Source organism: Symphalangus syndactylus, chromosome 5 (genome assembly GCF_028878055.3).
Source record: "Symphalangus syndactylus isolate Jambi chromosome 5, NHGRI_mSymSyn1-v2.1_pri, whole genome shotgun sequence".
NCBI classification, from domain to species: Eukaryota; Metazoa; Chordata; class Mammalia; order Primates; family Hylobatidae; genus Symphalangus; species Symphalangus syndactylus.
The window spans coordinates 85,577,606-85,603,833 of record NC_072427.2 but is presented as its reverse complement, the minus strand read 5'-3'; the positions used below and the strand labels follow the sequence as shown (position 1 = coordinate 85,603,833).

General features: G+C 47.7%; 1 protein-coding gene across 8 annotated transcripts in view; it reads left to right on the top strand.

Annotated features, from left to right (window-relative positions):
- The first annotated feature begins 4,822 nt into the window (after positions 1 to 4,822).
- Positions 4,823 to 26,228, top strand: part of ADARB1 (adenosine deaminase RNA specific B1) — a 155,114-nt gene continuing 133,708 nt past the window's right edge. For 6 of the 8 annotated variants that reach the window (XR_008657895.2, XM_055279946.2, XM_055279947.2 and 3 more), the window contains exon 1: positions 4,823 to 5,012. The gene's annotated coding sequence lies outside the window, so the exon portion shown is untranslated. Of the gene's footprint in view, positions 5,013 to 5,280; positions 5,437 to 26,228 lie in introns of those variants that run through there. The other 2 variants (XM_055279949.2, XM_063640497.1) reach the window with 2 other exon arrangements.

The following is a 26,228-nucleotide window of genomic DNA, read 5'->3' as shown; positions in this document are numbered from 1 at the left end:
TATCTTCCTAACACAGCCACTCAGACATCCTGTAGGTATCGCAAACTTAACGCACCCAAAAGGAATGCCTGGTTTCTTCCCCCCATCCCCCGTGTATTTAACCACGCAGCATGTTCCCTTTCCCTGGTCTCTACAGAGTGCAAAGTGGCCTGACCAGGAGGACTCTTCTGACCAATGGTGGCAGAAGCCTCCTCTCTTCTCTGACTTCATGTGCCATGGAAGTGCTTTTTCCTCTGCCACAGGCACTCCTGCTGTCAATGCCTTCTCATCCTCCAAGGCTCAGGGCAGCTTCCTGCAGCTTGCTCTGACACTCCTGAGCAGTGCGGCTGCAGTGCCCTGGACTCCTGCAACTGTTCACACTCCTCTTCATTAGGAGGCTGCATTTGTACATCACCACTGGAGCTTTTCCACCCATCGTCTCCCTCTTCTGGATGCAGAACAGGCTCAGACAGGCCAAACAACTTGGCCAGTGCTGATGGCACAGCCAGGTCCGCACTGACCATCACGCCTCTGTTCCTGCCCTGGACGGTGTCTCAGGTAACACACTGTGCTGCTCCCTGACACCATCTCCCCACTAGAACATGAACGCCCTGAAGCAAAGACATCTTCCTGGCCACGTGTTGACCTATGCACATGACACTGCCTACAGCGCTGAAAGGCCATCAGATCGTCCCCTCTCTCCTGCCCCTGTGTGTCTACCCCAGTTTTCTCTCTTCAGGCTGGCAAGTGATGGAGACCATCCTAACTGTGCTGGATTTAAACCTTTCAGGCCGAGGTACAAAGAGAGACTCACAATTGTCTCAGTGCCAGCTCTAAGCGCCCAGGGCCATCCTGGGAGTCAGAATCCTACCCGAGGTCCTGGAGTGGGTTGTGGAGGGGCTGTGCTGTGTGCCTGTCACAGAGCACAGACAGACCGTTCCTGCTGTGTCACTGTGGGAGTTGGGAGTTGTCCTGGAGACAGTGGCACATTGTGAGCTGGGCAGCACTCACACATGGTATCCACCACCATGGCAGCTGCTGACCGAATGGTTTGGCACCATCTGGTTTTTGCCACTCCAGTCTTGTGTCTTCTTATTTTATTTTTAAAATATAGGGCAAAAAATATTATGTCTCAAATCACGGTATCACCGAATATTGGTCACCTCTTATTAGCAGTTTTATGCTCCTCCTGATGTTTGAGAAACAAGGAAATCAATAATCCACTTTAGGCTACAATCTAAAAAGTACCTGTGAGTGTCCTTTCTCAAATAGATTGGGTAGAATTAAATAAAACAAAGCAAGATTGTTTAAAGCTACATTTTTAGTTGTACACAAGGACTATAGTCAAACGGGCTTCAAAAGCAAAGGCTGTGGCCAATCATCAGCCCTGGGACGCCAGCACCAAGACCAGGCCACAGTCTCAGCACAGCAGGTTGGCAACTCGCTCTGTAATTGAGGAGACAGAAATCTGAGCACACAGATTGCCCTGTGTGGCTGGAAAGGGAAAGGACGGCTGTTCTGGCCACCGCAGCCCAGGGAGGCCAGCACACCCGTGCACAGGTCACGTGACCCACTTCTAGCCACAGTCTGCCAGCCCCTGGGCATGACAGGAAGGGGTTTCATAGATCAGTGGCATTTACACGTCTAAGCTTTGAACACTCTCTTCAACTGAAAGCCCAGTGTGTGAACAGGCCGGGCAGCTGGACCACTCCGAGGCTGGTGCCTTCCCCTCCTTTCGGGCAGTTCCCAGAAGGCTGAAGACCACAGTTTGAAATCCACTTAATCTCTCGAGTCGGCCTGGGTCTATATCCTAAGATCGTGGAGATCATTTTGTACCACTGTATCTTGTAGGCATTGGCAGGACTGCCGTAATTTTTAGTTCTTCTCGTGGGAGACAGTCACAGGGTCATGCCATTTAACTGCACTGAAGGGAAAACGTGGAAAATGGATTTTTGGTGCTGTGTAGACCAAATTTCATAGCGGTTGGCATCTCACATGCTCATGCAAAGCCTAACTCCGCACCCTGACGCAGACAGCTGGAGGCCAGCTGGATTCCTACACTCAAGCCCTCCAGCATCAGGTTCATTTTCCAGGACACCAGAGTGATTGTTTATTCCATAATTCCCACAAAGGAGATGGTAAACCACAGAACAGAGGTGGGGTGGGCACGGAAGGCCGGGAAGTGGATGGTGGCTGCCAGCACTTCCGTGGAGACCCAGGGCCCCCCTCCAGAAGCCCCGGTGTTCAACCTCCACAGTGAACAGGTGATGGATGGCTGAGATGTCCTCGAAATTTTTTTGGGCTTCCTCAGGCGACCACAGGATTCCTTCTCAAAGAGCCTGATCTCAACAGGCACCCGAATGGGCATCCTGGTGCTGCATGCTCCACAACAGCTGGGAACGCCATGTCCTGGCCCCAAGCGACTGGGAACTGCTTTCTTCCCCGACATCAGCACCAAGGGGAATGTTCCCAGTGCCATTCTTCCAAGTCAGGGAGAGCATCACAATAGAAACCGTCTCTGTGGAGAGGATGGCACCTGAAGCCATGGAATAGGAAGGGAGCATCAGAGGCTGCTGGCTGGTCCTGCAGAGCCGCCTGAGAGGCCCGTGGGAGCAGCAGACGGTCCCGGCCTTGGGTGCCATCCACTCTCCGCTGCTCTGGAGGGAGAAAAAGGACAAGCTGAAACTTGCACAAGCAGCCTCCATTCTGGGGAGTTCCCTTGTATTCCCCACACCAACCCGCACCTCAGCGAAGGCCTGTGGAAGAGTGCTGCAGTGACAGCCCTGATGAACCATGCTTGCTGTGCCCGTCCCCTGTGCGGTGCCTCATGTCCACTCAGGCCCCGGACATCTCACCCTCCCAGGGAGATGGAGGGAAGCGCCATGAGGGTTTGCTTTTTCTTGCTGCCGAGGGAGCCCAGCCACCACGGCAGGGAGGCCCGGTCAGCCTGCGGTGGGTGGGTGACATGTGGCCCAGATCTGCCCGGGGCGCCTGCCCATAAGTGGGCCCAGCGGACACCCCATGGAGCCGAGGCAAGCCGTCCCAGCTGAACCGGCTTAAGCTGCAGGCCCACAGAGTCATGAGCCTTGAAGAGAGGTTTTCGTCCTCTGAGGTTTGGGCTGGCCTGTTACACAGAAATACAACGTCCTCATGCACGTATCTCTTTACTAAGAATGTGTCCCGAGAAGGCGTCCCAGGAGTCTTGATTTTTATTTAGCCGTCCACGTTGCCCCTTCGGGTGCTTCGCCTTCAGATGGGCTGAAGGGCTCACTTGTTAGCTGGCTGGCCCCAAAGTCAGGCTTGTTTTCCACCAGGCAGTGACTGAAGCCAGCAGCCTGCCGCAGACCGCGGTCCTTCCCCTGACCTGTCCGGGACTGTGGGCTGGCGGCTGACACCTGCGGAGTGCTTACCACATACCAGGCTCCTATACTTCATCTGTGTTCGTCTTTTAAGTTTTGTTGTTTTTCAGAGCCGGGGTCTCAGTGTTGCCCAGGCCGGAGCGCAGCGACCATTTACAGGCGCGGACCTCGGCCTTGCACACCACAGCTCCAGCTCTGAGACACAAGCGACCCGCCCTCCACCGCCTCCCCGCCAGCCCCAGACTCCAGAGTGGCTGAGATCACAGTGTGCGCCACCCCATCCCTGGCTTGGGATGGTCTCTCACTCCCCACTTTACAAGGGAGGAGACAGGCCGAAGGCAGAGTGGGCCGCCTGAGGTTTGGAGGCCAGGGCGAGCACAACCTCAATTTGACCCTGGTACCTGCCGCTTCCCCCGCCCAGGTGCAGGACCCACCCGCTTGTCCACACCTGGCTCTGCCCACCGCCCCGACTGCTCCTCTGGGCTCAGGTCGCCGCGGTCAGGAGCTGCCAAGTTTGCCTATCAAACTTTATCTTCGTGCAGAGAACTGCAGCCTGGAGCTGGTTATTCCGGTCATTGAAAACGTTGCATTTCTACATATGCTTATCATCATCTGTGTAAACATGTCTTGGTATAACTGTGGAACAGTCCGTAAATATAGATATATCGAAGGGTAAGTCTATTGCATATGCTGTAAAAAAAATGCTTTTACTATCAACCTAAAACAAAACAAATCAAACAAAACCACCATCACCTAAACGTTGGTAACTGGGAGCAGCTGCTAGTGTCAGTGCCAACTAAACGGGAGACGGAGAGAACCGTGTCCAGAGTTCTAGGCCACGACCTGGTTCTCCCCGAGTCTACAGTGAGGATCATGGGCGGGGAGAGGGGGCCGGCGGGACCCGCGCGTCCCAGACAACTCCGGGAGAGAGGGAAGCAGGGGCGGCTCGGCGGGGGCCTGGCGGGGCGGCGCCCGCTGCAGGGAGGAGCGCGTGGGCCCGGGAGCCTGGGCAGCACCGCGAGACGCCACCTCCGCAAAACGCAAACGCCAATCGCCGGGCGCCCGCGGTCCCAGCTACCAGGGAGGCTGAGGCGGCAGGATCGCGTGAGCTCGGAGGTCCACCGCGCTCCAGTCGGGGCGACAGTGAGACCCCGTCCCCAAAACGCAGCAGCCGCGCTCGGGCGGGAGGCGCCGCGACGCCAGGCCGGTCCCGCGCTCCTGCCCCACGCTCCGGAGCCGCCCAGCCGCGGTCTCTCAGCTCCGGCCGCGCTCCAGCCCCATCGGCCCCCGCGCCCGTCCGCCGCAGGTGGTCGTGAGGGAGACGCCACAGCCCCGGCTGCCCACGACGGACGGGGACGGCCGAGCGCGCGCACGTCCGGCGTCTCTGCGCCGGCCCCGCCCCCTCGGCGTGCGCGCGCCCGGCGGGCCGGCGGGGGCGGGAAGGGGGCGGAGCCGCCGGCGGCCCGGCTGAGGCGCTGAGGCGGCCGTGGCGGCGGTGGCGGCAGCAGCGGCCAAGTGGCCAGGTCGGCGGCCGCGGCTCCGGGCCGCGCGAGGCCACGGCCACGCCGCGCCGCTGCGCACAACCAACAAGGCAGAGCGCCGCCCGGCGCGGGACTGCGGCCCGAGCCTGGGGCGCGCGTGCGGAGGACCAGGCGCTGCGCGGCTGCGGCTGAGGTGAGGGCGGCGCGGGGCCGCGGCGGCTCGGGCGGGCGCGGGCTCCGGACCCCGCGGCGGCGGCGTTTATGTAAGCGCCCGGCAGGGACTGGCGGTGGGGCCAGGGCTACGGGCCGTCCCGGGAGCGGAGGGCGCCCCCGGGGAGGCTAGGGTGCCCCGGCACCGCCTCGCATCCACCCTCCCGGGGCGCCCGTCTGCTCCGGCGCTCGGCCCCCGGAGGAGGCTGCGCCCGGGCGGCCCCGCGTCCGCTCCCGAGGGCGCTGAGTCCGCGTGGGATGCGCCGCGCCGCGGGGAGGGCAGGTGCGCCCGGACGAGGCTGCGCCCTGGGGACCGAGGCTGCGTTTTGGGGAAGGGACGGTGTGCCCTGGAGATCGGAGGCTGCGCTGGGGACGAGGCTGCGCCCGGGGACCGGAGGCTGCCCCGGGTACAAGGCTGCGCCGGGGGACGGGAGGCTGCGTTGGCAACAAGGCTGCGCCTGGGGACGGGAGGCTATGTCCCTGGGGAGACGCTGCGCCCGGCCTGGGACGCTGCGCCGGGGGACGGCAGGCTGCGCCTGGGATGAGGCTGGGCCCGGGCAGGGGAGGCTGCCTTGGGAGGGGACGCTGTGCCACGGGAGTGGAGACTGCGTTGGGGACGAGTCTGCGCCCTGGACGGTCCTGCGTCTCCTCCCGAGGGCGCAGTGTCCGCGCGGGATGCTCTGCGCCGCGGGCGGCCCCGGCCAGGGAAGTTCCTGCGGGTGCTGGGCGTCTGCAGCGATCGGGAGCAATCTGGGGCAGTTGGGGGCCCGAGGTGACTTTTGACGTGTTCACATGAGAAGGAAAATTACTGCGTGGTGGATGGGTGCGAGGGAAGGTGTCAGACTGGGCTGTGGATGCTGAAACGTGTTGGAGTCCCGATTTACACGCTGGAGAACCTAACCTAAAATGTGTTCCTGTCCAGATTTCTATGTCGGAGATCTGCACCGTGGTGTTTAGTTCGCAGTTAATATTTTTGGTCAGCAGGTTTGGGCTGTTACTTCTGATACAGGCATTTTATTTCCTTCTTAACTAACCATTATTGCATTCCGTTCTCAAAGTATAACGAAAAGTGGCATGATATCAAACTTGTTTCTTTAACGTTTAGTTCCGTAATTAAGATGATAGAACCGTAGTTTTTTAAATTGAGAATGCAAACATGTATTTAATCCTCTTTGTTTCGTCTTAAATTTTGCCGTATGTTTTATTGCTTCGAAAGGTGCCACTCAGAGCTGCGTTTTCCAAAACACTAGGTTGTCTTAAGAGCAGTTGTTCCTAGGAGATAGAAAAGCTAATTGTCTTTTGATGACCATCTTTTCCTTGGGGTTGAGACTGCTGTATCCTTTTTGCCTGCTGAGGGTTTCCCAGAGGGGAAAGGGAGAAGGAAGAAAGGATAAAAGCTTGGCTGATACAAGTCCTTCTTGGATAAGAGAATTAACTATCTCTCATTGCGCGGTTTCTCCAGAGGGCAGGGTCCGGTGTGTATAGACAGCCACAACAAGGGCTCGATAAATATTTGATGAGACAGGCTGAGCTGGGTGCCTATATCTTGCCTGTGGTGGAGAGGATGAACTCACACAGGGTCTGAAAGGAATGCATTGTCTGTGAGTGATGCCCTGTTAGATGTCTGAGGGTTCCTAAGACGGGGTATATCCCACTACATCTACATCAAATTTGAAGCTGTAGTTGGAAAGGAAAAAAGGAGGCCCTGCTGCAGGGACAGGGGCTGAAAAATAATCGATCCAGCTCTGAGAAATTGATGACACGTGTCTCTGGTGTGACGTGCTCATGCAGTTGTTACTGGGAGGCCAAGGGGGAAGGATTAGCTATGAAGTGATAACGTCATCCACAAAAAACATCTTGGCTCAGAGGCTAATTTCACTTCCTTGTGAGTTTATGTATTGTAAAGCATTTGAATTCTTTTAGATTTTTGGAATAAGAATTTTTTAACTTCTATTTGTCCAGTGAATGCGTAAAACAAACTTAATTCATTTGACAAATACTTGTCTGTGGCCTGTTATGTGCTAGGCCCTCCCTGTTTTAGGCCCTAGGAGATACAGTACTTAACAAGATAGGTAGAGATCAAAAATGCTTCTGGCATAAAGCAGTACATTTGTATTGATAGATTTAAAAAGATAAGCAATCAGACAGTACCTACAGAAAGGTAAAGCCTCATTCCACTCCATCCCTGGGCACTTGGTTCAAAGGCTGCACCCAATTATATATTGTCCTAGCAGGAGTCAAAGGGTGTACACAGTTGTGTATGTTTTAATATATGACAAACCTTGCTATAGTGGATATTCTTACACGTGGGTACAAGCAAAGCCTACTAATTATTTATTATCAGAATTTCTTAGCTGTAAGTTTTACTTAAGAACTGGGTTTTATTCCTTTGAATGCTGTGATTAGCTCTGTGATCAAATAATATAATTTAAATAGACAGGAGGTAGTTAACTTTGGAGAGAAATAGATGAAGTTACACATTTACCAGCCTATAAAAAAGTTTAGCAAAGTTATCAAGCTTAGTTTGAAACCAAAAAGCTCAGAGAGGTCCAATTTTATTAGAAAACTCAATGGTGGCCGGGCGTGGTGGCTCACGCCTGTAATCCTAGCACTTTGGGAGGCCGAGGCGGGTAGATCACCAGGTCAGGAGATTGAGACCATCCTGGCTAACACGGTGAAACCCCGTCTCTACTAAAAAAATATAAAAAATTAGCCAGGCATGGTGCGGGCGCCTGTAGTCCCAGCTACTTGGGAGGCTGAGGCAGGAGAATGGCATGAACCCAGGAGGCAGAGCTTGCAACGAGCCGAGACCTCGCCATTGCACTCCAGCCTGGGCAACACAGTGAGACTCTGTCTAAAAAAAAAAAAGAAAAGAAAAAGAAAACTCAATGGTTTTCTGTGTCAACTTTCTAAAATAGGAATTTCCAAATCTGTAATTTGGTGTGATGGAAATGGTGGTGTTAAAAAAAAAAACCATATTATTTTGTATGTTCACAATATGTGAGGTAGGAAAAGCAAATGGGAAAATTAAAAATTGTCCAGTGAAATCATTAAAGTTTCTTCCTTATACCTTGAGTGACTTTTCTTTCCAAGGTGACAGCTTTTTATCTGGGGTGTGGACAGGGACAGTGTGGTAGCCCACAGAGGTCTTCGTGGCAGGGTCTTACCGCACCTTCCATTTGCAGAGTTTTGCCTCATCCATAGCTTGACAACTCTTGGGCTAGCGCCATTAATATCAAATGATCGCATTTTTTTTGGTAGTTTGATTAGTACCGCTTGCTGCACTTTTCCACCTGTATGCCTATAAGATGTCCTAGGCATATACAAAGAAAAGTGACTTTGGTTTTAGGTTTAACTGTGGTGGAACAGGAAGGGGGATGAAAGTAACTCTGAGATACCTTGTATTTTTATCGGAAGTACAGTGAAATGGAAGCTCTACTTGCTTCTAGTTTGGTGATTTTGGAACCTGGTTCCATTTCATTTGCTTATTGATCCAACAGGCATTTACCCATGCATCCTGGCCCGTGTCCTCTTCTAGGTATTGGAGATTCAGGATGAGCCTGATGAGGAGAGTTCCTGCCCTCGAGCGGTTCATTTTCTTGGGAAGGAGGAGAGCAGTAAACAAGCATCTGGTGTCCTAACTGCTTCGAAGGGCAAATGAGGCAGGGTAGGTGAGAGAAGGTCAAATAGGTGGTGAGGATGGAGTGAGCTGGGCTGAGGTCACGGCAGCAGCAGCCTCTCAGGCACAGGGAACTCTCAGGTGAAAGTTCCTGAGCCTCCTTGTAGTATGCTGGTCACCTCAGGGAGGCCATTGCTGCCAGAGAGGCTGGGCGAGTGGTAGGAAGTGAGACGGGAGTGGAGGAGAGCTGCATCTTGGAGCACACAGGCTGTGGTAAGGAATTTAGATTTTAGGTGTGATGGGAAGCCTTAAGAGAGCCTTTCTTCCTTCCTTGGGAATGGCATGATCGGTTGTTGGGCTTATGATATGCCAGGCTGTTTTAAGAACTTTACATATATTAATTCATTTATTCTTATGACAGTCCAAAAAGTAGGCATTATTATCATTATTCCCATGTTACAGGGGGGAATACCTAGGCACAGAGTGGTTAAGTGATTTACCCAAGGTCGCACAGGAAGTGGCAATGGCAGGATGTACCCTTACCTCCTTACTGCAGCTTGCTTTTTTCACCTCCACTACTGCAGACTGGAGGAGGAATATCAGCAAGGAGATCAATTAGACTTTTGTGAAAGCTGGGTGACTGTACCAGCACCTCAGACCAGGGCAGAAGTGGTGAGATCAGATTCAGCCTACCGAATTTCAGCATTTGTAAGATGCCATCATTTTTAAGTTGGATCATCATTTTTTATGCTGCTAACAAAGGGAAAATGTAGCCAACTAGATTGTGACACAATGCTTTCTTGTTACCCAGCATTCATTTATACTCATTGAAAGAGCTTAGACTAAGCATTGACTTTTAAAATCATATCATTGACCGGGCGCGGTGGCTCACGCTTGTAATCCCAGCACTTTGGGAGGCCGAGGCGGGCAGATCACGAGGTCAGGAGATCGAGACCACGGTGAAACCCCGTCTCTACTAAAAATACAAAAAATTAGCCAGGCGTGGTGGCGGGCGCCTGTAGTCCCAGCTACTCGGAGAGGCTGAGGCAGGAGAATGGCGTGAACCTGGGAGGCGGAGCTTGCAGTGAGCCGAGATTGCGCCACTGCACTCCAGCCTGGGTGACAGAGTGAGACTCCGTCTCAAAAAAAATAAATAAATAAAATCATATCATTAATGCACTTTCATAAAAAAGGAAAATACAAGTAAAATAAAGTAATTCTGAAATTTCTTCACATCTAGAATCTGATTCTTCCAACTCAGCTTTTGACTTGGCATTGGTGCCAGGTATGAGACAGGGAAGTCTGGGAAGAGCAAGTGTCAGGATTTGAACATGTGGAGCTTGTGACTCTGGAAGGCAGCCCAGCTCAGCAGCTCCACTCAAGGGCCAGATCTGGAGGACGAGGGTTGGGTCATTGTGCAGCTACTTCCTAGATGATCTTGAGCAAGCAGTCTAATCTTTCTGTGCTTCAGTTTTCTCATCTATAAATTAGGAAGAATAAAAGCAACTTGTCAGGGTTGTTGAGTTGCTAATGTAAAGTACTGAAAATAGTACCTGACTAACAGTATTTAACGGGGCTTACTTTGCTTATTATTTTTATGATTAGTCATCTGAGTAGAGAAAGGTGAATATGGATGGAAATTCAAGGTCAGGTTCAAGAAGAGGTTGGGGCCAAGTATGTAAATTTGGGAGTCATTTGCATATTGCTGATCTTTGAGGCATACAGTATGGATACAGACGAGCAGGAGATGACGAATGGCCTGGGAGCTCTTGGCAAGGGGTCCACATTGGGAGGGAGGGTCTAGCAATGCCATTGAAAAGGACTCTGAAGAAAGAAGAAACTAGTGAGAGTCTAGTGGCCTGGAAACCAAGACACCGAGGGGTTCTTTTCTTCTTATTCTTCGTGGGCTGGAGAGTTTCCTATTGGCTTTGATAAGAGGTGGCTGTGAGTGACCTTAATAGGTTTGGAGTGGTGGGGAGAGGAAACAAATAGAGTAGAGGTGGGAACATCAGTGTAGACGACTCTCTAGAGGAGTTCTGTTAAAAGGGAAGAGTCATGGGATGGTGACTGGAGGGGACATGGGTACAGGAAGATTTTATTTCTATTTTTAAATGAGAGTGATGATAGCATGTTATGAGCTAATAGGAATGATCCAGTAGAGGGAAACATTTATAATATGCCAGGAAAGAGGATAATGTTGGAGCCAAGTCCTTGAGAAGGTGAGAGGGAGGCAGGAAGCGCAGGGATGCTCAGCTCTAGAAGGGAGGCGGGACTTCAGGAGGGAGGCAGGACATCTGCACGTGGGAGCCTGGACTCAGAAATATTCCTCGACGTGCTGCCCTTTCGAAAGGAGGATAGGAAATAAATCATGGTTTTGTCCTCAGTCCTAAAAAGTTCAGAATCTCACCCTAGGACTCAGGATCCAGCTTCTTACCAGCTTGTGCTGAACATGCCATGGGGCGTACTTACGGGAAGATACATGTGGAAATGGAATTTTTAATTTATTTAAAAAATTCACTTTTCTCTAAAAGTATTGTTACCTGGAGGTTGGCACCTTTATTCACCAAATTCAGTACTCAGAGGACTAGAAGACTTGGTGCCTGATTTGTTCTTGATTTGCCTAGCTGGGAATTTCAGTTTTGCATTTAAGACAACTCCCTCACCAACCCTACCCCCAGAGGAAAGCAGGTATTGCTTTGGGCCTGTTGCATGTATATGTTTATGTTCCACTGGGTCAGCAGCATTCAGTGAAACAAAGTTGCCTGTTAACTTGGTAAAATAATCTTAATTGCATGAGTTTTGATTTGTTTTTGTGATTATTTGATTTTTTCAGGTTTGGAGTTTCAGAACACCCATCTTCTCAGTAGTTCAGCCAATGCAATGAAATGTGAAGAAGCCTTGCCCAGCTTCCTTGCATTTTCTCCATCATCTGTGCAGTGGAGAGTAGTTCCCACTGCTGTGAAAACATTTTCCCTTCGCTCTTTTCTCTCAGGGGCAGGCTTTCTTGAGTGCCTGCTCTGTGTGAGTCATCGTGGGAGGATGCAGTGGAGAAGGACAGGGAGGAGGTCTGTGCCTCTTTGAACTGACATTCTGGTGGGGAAACTAAACAGATCACAGAGGCAGACACCGTGCCTCACAACTACACACGGACCCGGCTTATGATGGTTCCAGTAACAGTTTTTGACTTGACCATGGTACCCATACAGTCATTCTGTTTTTCACTTTCAGCATAGCATTCAATAAATTGCATGCGATATTAAGTACTTTATTATAAAATAGGCTTTGTATTAGATGATTTTGTTCAACTGTAGGCTAATGTGAGTGTTCTGAGCACCTTTTAGGTAGGCTAGGCTAAGCTTTGATGTTTGGTAGGGTAGGTGTATTGAATGCTTTTTCAGATTAGGATGTTTTCTTTTTCAACTTGTGATGGGTTCATGGGATTGGAACTCCACCGTCAGTCAAGGAGCACCGGTGCTGTCTTTATCGTCATGACCGAGGAGATACGGCTGCGGTAGATGGCATCAGAGGGTGGCTCCTGGTGGAGGCATGATGTTCTGGGAAGGCCTCTCTGAGTGCAGTGTGGTACGCTGAGGCCCAAAGGGAGAGAATGAGCTCATGTCAGGAGGGGTGGACAACAGCCTTCTGGCTAGAAGGATAGCCTGCTAGAGGGCCTGCTTGTTAGAGTGGCCAGGATGGGACCAGAACCATTGTCCAGTCAGGGGCTAAGAGGTGAGGCTGGAGAGACAGAGGGGCCAAGTCCTGCAGACTCTCAGAGTGTTTTCAGCCAGGGGGTGAAGGAGTGCAACAGGAAGAATGGAGGCCTGGGTTGGCACTTTTGCCATGATTTAGCAGGGCAGAGGTGACAGAACTGGAGAAAAGAGAGCAGGTGTGAATTCTTGGTTGTGGGCAATAGATCAGGTCTTGGAGACAAGGGAAATGGAGGGACCAAGAAGGGCTCTTGGAACTCTTTGGATGGTGATGATGTGATGATGTCATGTTCCAGAGGATCTCAGGTGAGGAGTCTTCAACTAGAGACCTCATTTTGTATTGGGTTCTGTTTGATTCTGCAAAGCAGTTGTCACCTAATATGTGACTCGCAGAATGTTTGTTTGTATAGATATCCCTCAACTTACGATGAGGTTCATAACTTGAATATATTGTCAGTTGAAAATGCATTTAATACACCTAACCTTCAAAATTCAAAGTACACTTTCTATTAAATGTGTATCACTTTCACACCATCATAAAGTAAAAAAATTGTAAGTCAGACTGTTGTAAGCCAGGATCTGTCTGTACCTTCCCACGGCCTACAAAATTTGTAATGCATCGTTTGTAAAACACAGACATGTGCATTTAAACTTTTATTAGGTAGAACTGACTCTTCTGCAGGGTCCTTGCAATTAAGTCAGTTATTCCTCTCATGACAGTCTTGTAGGAGGTCTCATTACCCCTATTGATCAGATCAGGAAACTGATGCCAAGGGGCTCAGTGACTTCCTAGGAAAGCTGGATAATATTTAACATTTATTAAGCTCTTACCATGTGTCAGACATGGTAAAATGGCTTTAATCTAGTTTAATCCTCATGATGATCTTAGGATGTTGCTATTAAGGGTCACTGTCATCATCCCTTTTTACTGATAACACTGGCCTGGCTTACCTGAATAGCCTCCTAACAGATCTCTTCTTCCACTTCTTGTCTCCTTCAGTCTGTTCTCGACCAGCACTCAGATCTGAGCCTGTACATGGAAGACATCACGTCATTCTCCTGCTCAGAGTCCCCCTGCGGCCTTCTTTCCTGCTGTCCCTTCCTGCCACTCAGAGCCCTGGCTCCAGCTGTCTTGGGGCCTATAGCTAGCCCTCACTTCAGTGTTCATGCACCGTTGTATGCTGCGTGCCCTGCTCACCGTTCTGTTTATTTCTGCCATCTGTACCCACCACTCCTTTCCTCCCCACACAGCCTGCCTGGCCAGAATGGAAGCCTCAGGAAGGCAGGGCTATTGCTCTGAATCTGTCCTGAGGGCTCGGAGCAATGCCTGGCAGATAGGCACTTGTAAGCCTTTGCTGAAGGAGAGAATAACTTTAACTTACTTTTTCTGTAGGTATTAAGTAGTAGAACCTGCATTAAGTTTATCTGCTTCTGAAAACGTATGCTTTTGCTGCCTCCCTACACTGCCCCCCCATCCTATTGTACTTGGTGAATCAGTCATATATTTATGCCCCATATGTCTGTGTTATCTGCAGATTTCCACGCTTTTCTATGTAGAATAGAAACATTTACAAAACATTCAAAATTGTTATAAAACCATAAAGTGTGACATAGTAAATTATCTGTTGAAAACAGGGAGGCCACATCCTGAAAAAGTAGCTCTGTCCTGCCAGCATCATTTTAACCCCTTTTGGACAAGATACAGTTGAAATGCGTTCTCTGAAATAATAGTTATAACTACATCTTGACAGAAACAAGAATATTTCGAATAATTCTGGGAGGATTCAGGAAAAGGCAGCCAAATAAAATGAAAAAATACATTTGATTCAACTGTGGAGGCTTAAAGGAATCACACATCTTTTTTTTTTTTTTTTTTTTTTGCGACAGCATCTTGCTTTGTTGCTCAGGCTAGAGTACAGTGGTACAATCATAGCTCACTGTAGCCGCAACCTCCTGGGTTCAAGCGATCCTCCTGCCTCAGTCTCAGCCTGCCAGGTAGCTGGGGCTACAGGTGGATGCCACCACACCCAGCTAATTTTTGTATTTTTTGTAGTGATGGGGTTTCACCGTGTTGCCCAGGCTGGTCTCGAGCTCCTGGACTCAAGGGATCCAATTGCCTCGGCCTCCCAACATACTGGAATTACAGGCGGAGCCATTGCACCTGGCCAAAAAAGCATCTCTTTTAAGCTGTTTTTGGTCAAGGAGCAAACAGGAAAGTGTCCCAGAATTTGGGAGATCAGGAATGTAATCCCAGGCCTGCTTCTGAACAGGATGGTGCATTCTCTTCATGGCTCTGCTGCAGACTCCTTGGATGTAGAATGAGGGCAGTTGAATTGCTTGTTGCTGAGGTTCTCTCCATTTCTGGAAGACTATTGTAAGTCAGAGTCAAATAATCATTCATTCAGTTGTCCAACAAATACTCATCGTAGAGCCTATGTGTAGTCCTGTCTAATGGTAGGTGATGCTACACCACTTCCTGCCATGGCTGCTGAGGCTCACGCGAGGCTGGCACTTGGCACAGAGTCCTGTCCCTTCTCTTGACTCAGTAACTGTGGAAAGAGGTGAGGTATAGGAAGGGAGGGCCTAGGCCTTAGGGGTTAGGTGGGCTTAGGAGGCAGGATCGAGAGAGGTGGAATGATGGATTCAGAGTCCAAGAGAAAACGTGAAACTCCAGGGGATTAGAATTGATCCCTTTCTCTGTTTCCTCAGTCTTAGGGGGACTAGACTGTGTTAGTTGTCTTGAATTAAATTGAGCAGGGATTGTTTTTCACTTTTGAAAGTCCAGAGTTTATTAAAGCCACCAGAGGTAATTCAGTAGTAGTTAATATTTCATTAACCCTCACTTCTAAAATTATAAAGTTAGAAGTGGAGGTTTTTAACATGTATCAGTCAGGCTGGAGAGTAAGTTGGAAAGTTGCATTTTATTCCTGTGTGTTTACTTATGGCAGTGCACATAAACCCAGTTTTGTTTCTTTTTCTTTGATTAGTAACAGTTGGGCACAAGGTATCCAACCCACCCAGTGTTAAGTCACTTAGAGTGAGTTGATTTCCTTGAAAAAAGTAACCTTTTCAAGGATGTGAAGTGGCTTCTCCTGGTCTTTGTGAGGCTCTGGAGTCAGACACAGTACCTGGTTACCCTGGGACCGTGTGCAGTGAACCTGGGCTGCCGGATGCCGCTGGTGGGCCCTCTGCCAGCTGCTGCATCCCCAAGCCCTCTCTTGTCTCATTGTTTTCCCTTTTCAGGAATAGTTTCCACTAGGGACCTGCTCCCTCAAATTTCTATCATTTGAGGTGAGGTTTTGTGTTGGTTCGTCTGACTGGCCGAGTGCACCCTGGCTGTGAGAATAGGAAGTAGAATTCTGGCTTTTGTCTTAGGGATATCCCCAGGTAGAGAGAGGAGATTCAAAAGATGCTGGGGAGCTACAGACGTGACCTCTGACCTCTACATGAAGAATGTTGGAAAACACTTAGTGTTAATCTACACATTTCACTTGGTTTAGACCTAAGCATAAATAGTGTGAAGTCGATTTAAACAGAGGTTACAGTTTCCAGAGACTTCAGCGCCCTGGCTGCAGTTAAACAGCAATGATTTGACTCTTTACGTCTACTCTATTCTAGATATGAATGAAAGTAGTCACATCAAATGCATATTAATTAGTCTTGGTCATTTTGAATTTGAGTCCTTTACATACTATGTATGTATGTATCCAGGAGCAGAGCAGGGTTAAAAGTGACATCTTCTAACTTCTACTCTGGAATTTTTTCCCTCTGCACTTTTTGGTGTCACGTAGTAGATGTTTTCACCCACATGCAGGTGAATGAGTGACATATTTATCTCATTTCATAGTGAAGCTTTCAATTCTTTAATTTTATCCCTCTAATGAAACTGTGAGGAATTGATTATATTTACACAGAAAAGGCTGGTGTCACGTGAACCTACAGGATGTCATTGAGCACGTGCCTCTCACGCAGAACTGACATACAGCCTCCCATGCAGCTCACCTTGAATTCTCCATGCATGAATCAGCCATAGGCACGTGTTATGTGTGGCACAGGCAAGAAGTGCCTGATACATTTTAGTTCTGTTTATTGCTGGAAGCCCATGCTGTAGGAAAAGGAAGGTTTTTTCTTTTCCTGGACAATGATTTTGAGCTATGCTGTAGACTGGAAAAGGCAGGCTTTGATTTGCCAGACGCTGCTTGCTATGTGTGAAGCTGGGATAGGGCGGTGCTGTTGGACAGAAGACCTGCCCTGTGTGCCTTTTCACACTGCATCGAGAATTTATTTAGATGATTTCCTGGGCTTATTGATTGTTGAAGGAAACAATGCAAATTGCAAGTTATGATCAAATAATGCTTTGAGTATTCACCTTTTAGAATGCTCTGGGAAAATATGGGGAGAAAATAAACCATAGGAAAGGCATTTTGAGGCGGTTTTGTTTTGTTTTAAACAGCTACCATGAAACGCACCTTCTCTAAGAGGACAATTCAGTGATTTTCTGAATCTCTGAGTTGTGCAGACATCACCACAGTCTAGTTCTTGAACACTCCTGTCACCCCAAATGTTCCCTGTGCTTGTCTGCAGTTGATTCGCGTGCCCAGCCCAGCCGCAGGCAACCGCTCAGGCAGCCCGCCTGCTGTTTCCCCATGTGCCTTGCAGACGTTTCATGGGAAGCAGCTCATGTCCTGTGTCGTCGTTTGCATCAGGCTTTCACTTAACATGTTTTTCAGGTTCATCCGTGTTGTAGAATATATCAGTAGTTTGTTCCTTTTAGTCATATTGGCGTAGCATGTTCGTTTATTCCGCTCCAGGGATGGACTTTGGGTGGTTTCTGCATTCTGGCTATTATGAACCATGTGACTTTGAACATTAGCAAGCACGTCTGCGTGTGGATGTGTATTTTCGTTTCTCATAGGTAGATTCCTAGGAGTTCATAGGAGCTTCGAGATGGAGTTTAAGACAGAAGCCTTTGTTTGATACCGATAATGCTAGCAAAGCCATTTATTTGGTTTCAGATGTTTGCTCTTGAAGTCTGTCTCTGTGATGTGCGTTGTGCTTCTTGAATTGTATGAACCTATTCTAGGATGAAATATGGTTATAATGTCTAGCAGAAGCTATTAGCATTTCTTAAGATGACCACCTGTGTTGTGCACACTATTAGGTCCTCAACAGATGAGTTCTTACCTGGTGTTTGATGTTTTTCCCCCACTTATCAGAAGAGGAAGTCAGTGAAGTACTGTTGGGCATATTAAAACCACATTCAACCTACAACACCACATAAACACTTACCCTTTGACCCAGCAATTCTGCTTCTAGGAATCCTTCCAGAAGATAGACCTCCAACAATGTGAAAATACATTTGGAATAACCTAAATATCCATATGCAGGAGAGGGTTGAGTAAACTCTAGTATAGCCACACAACCACATCCACTGTTGAGGATGACCTCTGTGAATTGGTTTGAGGTGGCTTCCAGGGCACGTGGATGTGAACGAAGCAAGTACCAAAGAACATCTAAATGCTGCCCTTGACATGAGAAGAAGGGGATGCAGGAAAACACATGCTCCCTGCACACTTGTGCAAAGGAGATACAGGAGGGCAGAGCCAGAAACAAAAGAGATGGTGACTGCAGAGGGTGAGGGGATGGAGGAGGAATGGGTGCCAGGTCATAGGTGGGGTACAGAGGGTGAGGGAGCAGGGAAATGGAGTGGGTGCCAGGTCATAGGTGGGGTACAGAGGGCGAGGGAGCAGGGAAATGGAGTGGGTGCCAGGTCATAGGTGGGGTACAGAGGGTGAGGGAGCAGGGAAATGGAGTGGGTGCCGGGTCGTAGGTGGGGTGCAGAGGGTGAGGGGGCGGGGAAGTGGAGTGGGTGCTGGGTCGTAGGTGGGGTGCAGAGGGTGAGGGGGCGGGGAAGTGGAGTGGGTGCCAGGTCGTAGGTGGGGTGCAGTGCTGCTCTCAGTACACGTTTCAGTGTGGCCCAGCTCTTGAAACCACAGCAATACTTCATATACTCCTAAGTAAAATAGATGGTTAATATCAGCCAGGATGTGGGGGACCCAAAATGAAATATAAGCAGAAAACACACATCTCACTGTAGTACAACAAAGCGGCAGAGCCACAGCAAAGGGGGTAGAAAGGAAAGTGTTAACCTTGTTTGGGAAAATGATATGTTGACTGGATTCTGTGAGGCTGAAGAGAACTGTACAAAATAGTAGTGAATTTTTTTCTCAGTGTTAATGGTGAGCAATGTGAAACGACTTTATGTGTATGTGGGGATTGAACAAATAAGCAGAATCGTAGTGGATAATGAGAGCCAGGTTTCTCACTGTCCCAGGAAGAAGTTACAAATAACGAAAGAAGATGGCAGAGGGAGCCCGTGCTATTGGATTGGAATAGGTGTCAGTGTGACTCTGTGGTCTTTAATAGATGCACGTACAGCACAGAAGTAAATATAGGTGTACACGTTACATGCATGGGTTAGTGATATACCTACATATGCATCTCCTAGCTTTGTCTGTTGGGAAGAACTAGAAGCAATGACCTCCAGCAACAGGGAGCACACCTAAATATCAGTTGCCAATAAAAATAAGCAGGGCTCCTTGCAGAAGATGAGTCTGGAACCTCTGATGATGCTGGAAATAAGGAAGTGCCCAAAAAGGATGGGGTGTGTCAGAGGGCACATAAGCAACCTGGAGGAGCCCCATGGCCAAAGCGGAGTCAGTTTGAGCAAGGAAATGAGTAATGATAGAATAGATGTATAATCTGTAAAACAAAGTCAGTATCACTACCTATTGATATAAGGAGAAATTGAAAAAATAAGGAGAAGGGACATCTCTTCCTGACAGAAACATTCCAATTAATTGGTGTAGGAGCAGTGAGAAAATAGAAAATCGCCCTCAGGCAGCACTACAGAAATAGTTACTTCAGGCTTGTTCCGCGGGAGGATGCTGATTAGTGGGCCAGAGTTTGGAGAGAAACAGGATATTTGTCTAATCTCGAAGTATCTCTTCCTCAAGTTATTTATTTATTAAAAAGGGAAAAATAGTAACTTTAGAATGGAGGAAGCCAGCAGACACCACGTCACCCGGGCAATCAAGATCAGCATCACCTGACGAGAGAAGTTGCATCATATGCCGCCCCACACCACATGGCATGTGCTCTGTCAGGGACTCCTGCCACAAATGCACAATCACAGTCTAGTCATGGGGAAATATCAGACACTGCAGTAGAGGGACATCCTGCAAAATACCTCATCAGTGTTCTTCAGAAGTGTCCAGGTCATGAACACTGGAAACACCGAGGATTGGTCTCAGCTTAGAGACCTGATGACTAACTGTGGCCTGTGATTCTGGGCAGAATCCTGGAACAGAAGCCGGTATTGGTGGAGAAACCACCGAAATTCAGATGAGGTCTGTGGTGTTAGCCAATCGTATTGTGCCAGTGTTTATTTTCTGATTTCGATATATCCTTCTCCCAGCTCACAACATACAGGTCTGTGATTGACATATACTTCTCCTCATGCTCACAACTTACAAATCTATGATTTTAGAGGAAGCTAGGAGAAGGACATAGGGGAATTCTCTGTACTATTTTTCAGCCTTCCCATAAGCCTAAAATTTCAACATAAAAAGTTGAAAAAGAAACCCATGGCAGAATATGATGGGAGAATGGCAGAAATGGCAGGACCAGCGCCTGCCTCGGTTTCTTCCCATGTGAAGGTGTTTACCTATTTTATCTTGGTCTTTGGATTTGGTCTATTTTTTTTTCTAAAAAGAAATTTTAAATATAGTCAAATTTATCAGTTTTTTTCCTTTATGGCTTTTGGGTTTTGAATCCTAAGAATACTTTCCCTACTTCAGTACTCATATTTTTCTTTAATTTCTTCTAATAGGTTTATGTTTTGTTTTCCACATTGAGCATATTGATCTATATGAAATTTGTGTTTGTACAGTTTGAAGTTGGGATATTTTTTCAATTGGCTAATCATTTGCCTTTGTCATTGAGTAGCCTGCCCTTTGCCCAGTTATCAGAAATATCACCTTTATCACTACTAAGTATTTTCTTTCAATGACATTTCAAATTGCTTATTATTCTTGTGTGATAAAGTGACTGGTTTTTGTATGGTGTGTCCACAGCTTGTCATTTGTGTCTCATGTTTTCTAGATAGAGGATCGTTTTGGGAACATGCGTCTTCCTTTCTAAGCTTTGTCCTTCCCCTGTATTAATTGGCTAGGACTTCTGGTACTGTGCTGAGTGTAGTGTTTGGATCATAGTGATGGCTAGCAGGCTGCATCTTGTTCTTGTCTTTGACGTGAATGCTTCTAGTATTTCATCCTTAAGTGTGATATTACTCTAGTTGTTTTGTACATACCCTTTATCTTGTCTAGCATGTTACCTTCTCTTCCTGGTTTGTCCGAGAGTTCTTTTCAAAATAATCTTTATCATGAGTGGCAGTAGAATTTTACCATATGTGCATCTGTTGAGATGATCACATGGTTTTCCCTCCAGTCTGTTAATATAGCAAATTTCATTAATAGATTTCCTGATGTTAAACATTCCTGCATTCTGGGGAAAATCCTACTTTTAACACAGTGCAAAATTAAAATTGCTATTTATTTTAATACCTTCTATTTTTTCAAAATGAGTCTCTCCCCAGCCCTACCCCTAGCCTTTTCATTTTTTTCATGTAGTTTACATGCTGTAGTAGCTACATAGTGGTATAAGTGCTTAACACCTGGCTTTTGGTGGGAAGGAGGGGTGGGAGTGTGTGGAAACCCCTGATTTGTAGCATTTGCCAATTTCCAAGTTATAAATGTCCCTACTATGCCCTATTTCAAGCTACCAATGAGCTGTCAGCTGGTTTACAAAATTCCTGAAAATGTGACAGTCTTCTCTCATGAACGGGTATAAGCATACCAGTGGGGCCTGAGTGTGCAGCCTGATGACTCTCATGTCTGTGTGCACTCACACAGCCATCACTGGGATCAACCCAGAGGCTTCCTGGTACCTGTGCAACTCAGCACTCCTACCCTCCCCAGGAGGACCCCAGTTCTGACCTCTCTCCACCTTTGTTCTCACTTGGGGATTGAATACCTTGTTTATTTTCACATCATCCTTGTTTTCTCTTCTGTGCACATACAGCTCTACATTTTCCCCCCAAGAACTGCCTTGGCCACCTCATTTGTAGATAGCAAAATGCAGGGTTTGTAATGATTTTTATTGAAAAATTGAGCGTCTGATTATTATTGTGGCACTGGCTTTATTAAACAATGTAGGTTCTGTGATAACTTTTCTTAAATGTTGGGCATTGCTGCCATGTTATATTCATGAAGTTCATCAACTTCATATAAACTGACGTTTTTCATTCATGTGTTTATGCAGTCATTGAATAAATATTTTTTGAGCACTTTGGATACCAAAGGTTTAGAGTGAATGAAATAACTCAGTCCCTTTCTTCACAGAGCATATGTTCTGCTATGTCTTTAAGTCACGTGTTTTTTCTATTTGACCGTCCTTGCCAGTTTTCCCCTAACTCAGACATCCACTTGTCTTTGCCCCTGGTATTATCTTAAATCAACTCTAAATCAATCCGATTTCTTCCACTGCTTCAATACTAGTTGACGTTTGGCTTAACTACTTATATAATTATTTCTGCTTTTATTGAATTCTTATGGTGAAAAGACAGAAGACTTGAATCTGATGATTTTTACTTTAGAAAGGTTAATGATGAAAGTGTTGTAATACTACAGTTTGGTGAAATGGCACTTTTTGTGTTGTGTGAACTGTCATCACTTAATGAGGAGCAGGAGATCAGCTTATAGTTTTTTGCTATAGTTCTGGACATCATGAGACCTTATTCCCCACCAGCATGATCTCTGTCTATGGCTCAGAGGGAGAGCAATAGGGATATGGGGTGCTATTCACAGCCTTGCCTGGGTGACTGTATCTTCTGGCAGCTTAGTGGCTCCCAGGGGCAGGATCTTGGTCACCAGCATCCTACAGCATTGCCACATGTTTGCTCATGCTCTGGTGTCCTGTGGAGTAGAGCTCCTTGTTCTCCTATGGAACACAGTCCAGGGAGAGTGGGGCTTTCCCTGTAGGAGGAGGAGCTGGAAGACTCCAGATCGAGTTTAACCGTGGGCTAGGCTGGGAAATTTGGATGCAGGCCAGTGGACCTCAGAAATCCATCTGTTCATCTTTCTGCTAAACTGATTTGGATTTCTGCTTTTTCAATCCTTTGCAAAATTAATTTGTCTTTAATATGAAAATCAGTGTTTTATTTTTAGTAAGAGAAAATAATTCTATTGTATTTATTTGGAACAACTTAAAAGACCCTAGAGATCAATATCCTCTCTCTTTCATTTCCTAGAGGAGGGTGTAGAGGAGCAGAGTGTGTGACAGGCACAGTGGGACTGACCTTTGCTTCTGGGCCTGGATCACCATGTCTGGAGAGTGATGAAGTATGGGTCACTTCGCTCCTGGGCCGTCGGTTCAGAAGGTGCAGCCTTGCCGGGAGCTGAGGTCCAGTGCCAGCAGCACGTTCTCTTTCCTTGCCCTGAGCTTGCGTGGCAGCCTTCTTCATCAACTGGAATCTCTGTTGAGGGTGGAGAAAAGTCTGTGGTCCTTTTGTTTACTGGGTGACTTTCTGACCTCTCTCTCTTCTCATTCTCTCTACTGCATTACAACTGTTTGATGAGAGAGATTTTAAAAATGAACATAAACAATTTTTTATGGAAATATCTGTCATCTATTATTTTTTGATATAGTTATACCATTGGAATTTACTCTTACCTTCAGGTAACAATTGTGAGGACCAAATCTTAATCCTGGTAGGTGACCTTGAAATCTTAGAATTAGGAATTCGGCTTTAGTCAAAAGTTAACTTTTTCCCTATTATTGTGCTCCTGTTGGATTTTTAAAAATGGATACATTCTATTGGTATTTACAAGTCACTTGACTAGACTGATACTAATAGTATGACACAGGAAAAACAAAAACTTCTTTCTGTAAATATTGAAGTAATGAACAATATTAGGGATTATTCCGAAACAGAGCAGACAAGGCAGAGGAAAATCAGTCAAGCTCTTTATAGCTTAAATCTAACCCTTTACCTGAATAATAATTTTAAAAACTATTTTATAAATCAAGCCTCCCATTCCTGTAAAATAGGAGTAATTCATCATCACACATTTTTGTACCTTTAATTTTTTTTTTCTTGATGGAGCCCAAGTCTTAAAGATGTCAAAACTAGTATCATGTTCCATTTTCTAAAGTCAAGGCTATCTCAGTCCCATTTCTATAGCCAACAGGGTAATCTGTTACTAGGCCCTGAAACCCTTCTGATGAGTCTCAGCTTATACCCCACCCCCCGCAAATATTCACACAATAGGCACAGTGAAAACCAGGAAATTAGTCTCTGAAATAAGCAGCCTCCCCAGGAAGGAAGCAGCATGGCCACTGCCCATTCTGCGCCTGGACCTCGCCCCACCGGCACTTGGCTTCAGGAACCTGGACCGATCCAGGCAGTTTGCCGGGGTGCACTTTGGCTTTCCTCACCAGTTCCCAGGGCAGCCTCGAGCCTCGGGTAGGAGAATGTTGCAGGCCCTAGATCTGGGGCTACAGGGACTTTTCTCACAACTCCAGGCGAGGGCGCACCGGGCTTGGCTCTTCTAGGTCTGGCGATTGCTCCCATTGGTGGGTGTCCACAGGCATCTGCCTGATGTCCTTGACAAGAGGAAGAGAGGAGCCGGCTTTCTGTGGGTGCCGAGCCCTCTGGGCCACACAGCTGCTGTTCTCTGACTTGTGGGTTTTTCTGCCGCCTCTTGCGTTTCATGCTGTGACTCTGGAACTAGGTCTTACCCTGTTTGGAGTGAAGATTCGGGGTGTTGGGAAGTTCTGTCTTCTTCTCTCAGGAAGAGGCCCTTTGACTGCGTGCCCGGAGGAGGCATGGGTACATCTTTTCTCCAGGGGGCTCCTCACTAGGGGTATGGGGTGACTGTGCTGCAGCCTCAGGAATGTCAGGGTGAAGAGGCCCTGGAGGCTGATGCTTCCGGCCAAGGGCTTCTTTTGGATTTTCAAATAAAGTCCCAGAACAGAATTACTTTATGTTTTAATTTCAGGCAAATGTCTCTCATCTGACCTTTTAAGTACATTAGGATTGGGTTTTTCGACCCTGCACTGCACATGGGGGCTCCTCAGAAAAGTGTCTGATGAAATAAAATTAAATAACTCGCTGTTTAGCACTTCGTTTTTACTGGTGATTTGTTAGTCATTGATTGAGGTGATTGTGATTGATCCAATTATTTGTCTGCCCATCCTGATTGTAACTTTTTTTATTTACAGAATTTTAAAAGGTAGTTTCTTGATCTTAATGTTATATTTAATGTTCTCTTTCATAAGATGGTTTTTTGATGATTTTGTGTTTAAAAAGTGACGGTCTTTTGAGAAATAGAATACATCAAATTATTTGTTTAGAAACATTCAAAAGCATTTTTTCCAACTCTGCAAGCAGTTGTCTGTTAAAGCAATTAGCGTGTACCTAATTAGAGCTCTGTTCAAGATCCCTCACTGATAACCTCTGTGAGGCTGTTGGTCCGTGTCTTTATCGAGCAGTGATGTGGCTTCCCAGGTACTGTCAGCTCATTTTGGACCCAATACTAGTTTATTGCCTGAAATTACCTTTAAACTGGAAAATCTTCAAGTAAAATTTTTGAGAGTTTTTGATTAATCCCCTAGGATGCTTTTGAATGACAGGTTTTGGAGAGATATATTTGGTTGTTTTGGCACCACTACCATCAGCCACACTCACGTGCTGCCAGGCGCCCCACCAGATCAGGGAACATCCTCTGTACATGGAAGCAGCCCCCAGCACTATGTCTGCTTGTGTTTCTGCTCTCAAGGTTTATGGCCCTGCATGTGGGCCCTGCTGAGGTCCCAGACATGCATGGACTCACTGCTTCCTCATACAGCTGACCTGCTGGGCTTCCTGTCCACACAGCTCCCCTTCCTGTCCTCCCATCCAACCTCTCGCATCATGTTGAGGGGAGAGAGAGGGGCAAATGAGACATGGTCCTTGCTTTCATGGAAATTTCTAGTGATGCAGATGTCTGTATATCAAGTAATCACACAAACAGATGTGAAGTCGTAACTGTGATGAAGGAAGACAAATTGAAGACCTCCATCAGCCGAGGGGCCTGGGCGCTCACTGAGAGGTGAGGTTTGCACTCAGTCCCCTTGCCCAAAGCTGGCAGCCTCATTCTGCTGCCCATGGGCTAGGCACCTTCTCCACTATCACGACTTCCTTGACATTTCTCTTCAGTCTGTTCTGCTCAAGTTTTGGCCTCCCATCCCTCTGAAATGGGTCTTGCTAGTCACTAATGATCTGTCTCTTTTTAAGGTAAATGGCCTGTATTTTGTCCTGGTCTTTATCAGTGTCTCAACAGGACTGTACAGAACTAGCCAACCTCTTGGATTCCGTGGGCAGTGCCAGCCTGGCATCCTTCTGGCTCAGTCTTCTGTGCAGGTCCCCCAGTCACCAGGAGCCCTGCGGGTGCAGCCTACCTGCCCCCAGTGCAGGCTGCGCTCCCTGCTTGCTCTGCGTGTGATGCCCCGGCCTTTGCCCTGAGCTCTGACACGGTGCAGCACAGACCTGCTTGAGCTCTGGATCCCTTCCCCAGGCTCCTGTCCATCCTGCCCCCTTTCAGCTTCCCTCAGTGACCATTGCCTGGGACCCAACCCAGTGGTTTTTCTCTGCCCCCTTTTTCTGTTAGCTCTTCCCCCAGTGGCGTGGGGCTGGGACAGGGGTCTCACACTGTCATCCGCGTTTCCTGAGGCTTCTGTCTCTCCATCTTGCTGTTTCAGAGTTCTGCATCCC